The sequence below is a fragment of the Populus nigra genome, chromosome 2 (genome assembly GCF_951802175.1).
Source record: "Populus nigra chromosome 2, ddPopNigr1.1, whole genome shotgun sequence".
NCBI classification, from domain to species: domain Eukaryota; kingdom Viridiplantae; phylum Streptophyta; class Magnoliopsida; order Malpighiales; family Salicaceae; genus Populus; species Populus nigra.
The window spans coordinates 13,568,042-13,570,541 of record NC_084853.1 but is presented as its reverse complement, the minus strand read 5'-3'; positions in this window follow the sequence as shown (position 1 = coordinate 13,570,541).

Below are 2,500 nucleotides of genomic sequence, written 5' to 3'. Positions count from 1 at the left end.
CGGCAGCCCCTGTTTTCGTCAGCGTGCCCCCCTGACGAATTTTCCTGCCTGGCCCGGCCAGTCCAGCCCCTGTTCGTCGAAAAATCTGCGCTGCCGATTTTCCACGCGGCAGCCCCTCTTTTCGTCAGCGTGCCCCCCTGACGAATTTTCCTGCCTGGCCCGGCCGGTCCAGCATCCAGCCCCTGTTCGTCGAAAAATCTGCGCTGCCGATTTTCCACGCGGCAGCCCCTCTTTTCGTCAGCGTGCCCCCCTGACGAATTTTCCTGCCTGGCCCGGCCGGTCCAGCATCCAGCCCCTGTTCGTCGAAAAATCTGCGCTGCCGATTTTCCACGCGGCAGCCCCTGTTTTCCTCAGCGTGCCCCCCTGACGAATGTTCGTCGAAAAATCTGCGCTGCCGATTTTCCACGCGGCAGCCCCTGTTTTCCTCAGCGTGCCCCCCTGACGAATGTTCGTCGAAAAATCTGCGCTGCCGATTTTCCACGCGGCAGCCCCTCTTTTCGTCAGCGTGCCCCCCTGACGAATTTTCCTGCCTGGCCCGGCCGGTCCAGCATCCAGCCCCTGTTCGTCGAAAAATCTGCGCTGCCGATTTTCCACGCGGCAGCCCCTCTTTTCGTCAGCGTGCCCCCCTGACGAATGTTCGTCGAAAAATCTGCGCTGCCGATTTTCCACGCGGCAGCCCCTCTTTTCGTCAGCGTGCCCCCCTGACGAATTTTCCTGCCTGGCCCGGCCGGTCCAGCATCCAGCCCCTGTTCGTCGAAAAATCTGCGCTGCCGATTTTCACCGACGAGCCTACTTTCGTCAGCGTGTCCCCTTGACGAATTTCCCTGCCTGGCCTGGACAGTCCATCTTCCAGCCCATGTTCATCGAAAAATCTGCGCTGCCGATTTCCCCGACGAACCTGCAGCTGCACAAATCTGCGCTGCCGATTTCCCCCCCTGTCGGCATGGCTGCCGCTGCCCCGATGTCCAGACCAACAGTCTTTTTTGTCGACTTTGCCGATTTTGTCCGCGCTGCCGATTCCAACACTACCCCCTGCATCCAAACCAGCATTGTTTCGTCAGCTCTTCCCCTGACGATTTTAGCCCTGTAACAAACAGTAGGCCTCCAATCCCGCCAACGGGAGCCAAGTTGATAGGGAAGAGAATTGAATGACGCGCCTGGTCCTCGCACCCCGCCACCCGAGGGGCCTTTTTCCCGGCAGCCTCTGAAAAACTCTAGCTTTCACGGTCCTCGCCGCCCCTCACCACCATGGCAGGCCTCTAATCCCACCCATCAGCAGTTGTAGCCGATAGGGCAGTGATTTGAATGACGCGTCGCGGGCCGCCGGGTCATCTCACCCGGCCATTAATTGGAGCGTTTTTGGCTGGCCGAGGATGGGGGGATGGATCTCTTCTTCCGAAAAAGCAAACAGTACATCGGGAGTTATGTTGACGGGGCATGGAATTGAATGACCCGTCGCGGGCCGCCGGGTCATCTCACCCGGCCATCCCGGGGAGCGTTTTTCCCGGCAGCATCGGGGAAACTCTTGCTTTCACTGCCCGCTGCCCAAGTCCCCACTCGCATCGGCCCCCCGCGCCAACAAGCCAACGCTGCCGAATCGGCAGACACTGCTGCCGAGTCTGCCGACACTGCCCCGCGGGCTGCCACTGCCCCAGTGTCTAAACCAGCGGTCTTTCTCATCGAGCCTTGGACTATCCAGTCCGTCCTGACTCATCGCCAGCACCTGCTGCCGATTCTGCCGACTTTGCCGATTTTCTCGGCGCTGCCGATTCCAACACTGCGCCCACCGTGTCTGAACCAGCGCTGTTTCCTCAGCGTGTCCCCTCGACGAATTTTCCTGCCTGGCCTGGACAGTCCACCGTCCAGCCCGTGTTCGTCGAAAAATCTGCGCTGCCGATTCTGCCGACTTTGCCGATTTCGTCGGCGCTGCCGATTCCACCACTGCCCGCCGTGCCTGAACCAGCGCTGTTTCGTCAGCGTGTCCCCTCGACAAATTTTCCTGCCTGGCCTGGACAGTCCATCGTCCAGCCCATGTTCGTCGCAAAATCTGCGCTGCCGATTTTCCCCGACGAACCTGCAGCCGCACAAATCTGCGCTGCCGAATCTGCCGACACTGTCCCGCGGGCTGCCACTGCCCCAGTGTCTAAACCAGCAGTCTTTCTCGTCGAGCCTTGGACTATCCAGCCCGTCCAGACCCATCGCCAGCACCCGCTGCCGATTCTGCCGACTTTGCCGATTTCGTCGGCGCTGCCGATTCCAACACTGCCCGCCGTGCCTGAACCAGCGCTGTTTCGTCAGCGTGTCCCCTCGATGAATTTTCCTGCATGGCCCGGCCAGTCCAGCGTCCAGCCCATGTTCGTCGAAAAATCTGCGCTGCCGATTCTGCCGACTTTGCCGATTTCGTCGGCGCTGCCGATTCCAACACTGCCCCCCGTGCCTGAACCAGCGCTGTTTCGTCAGCGTGTCCCCTCGACAAATTTTCCTGCCTGGCCTGGACAGT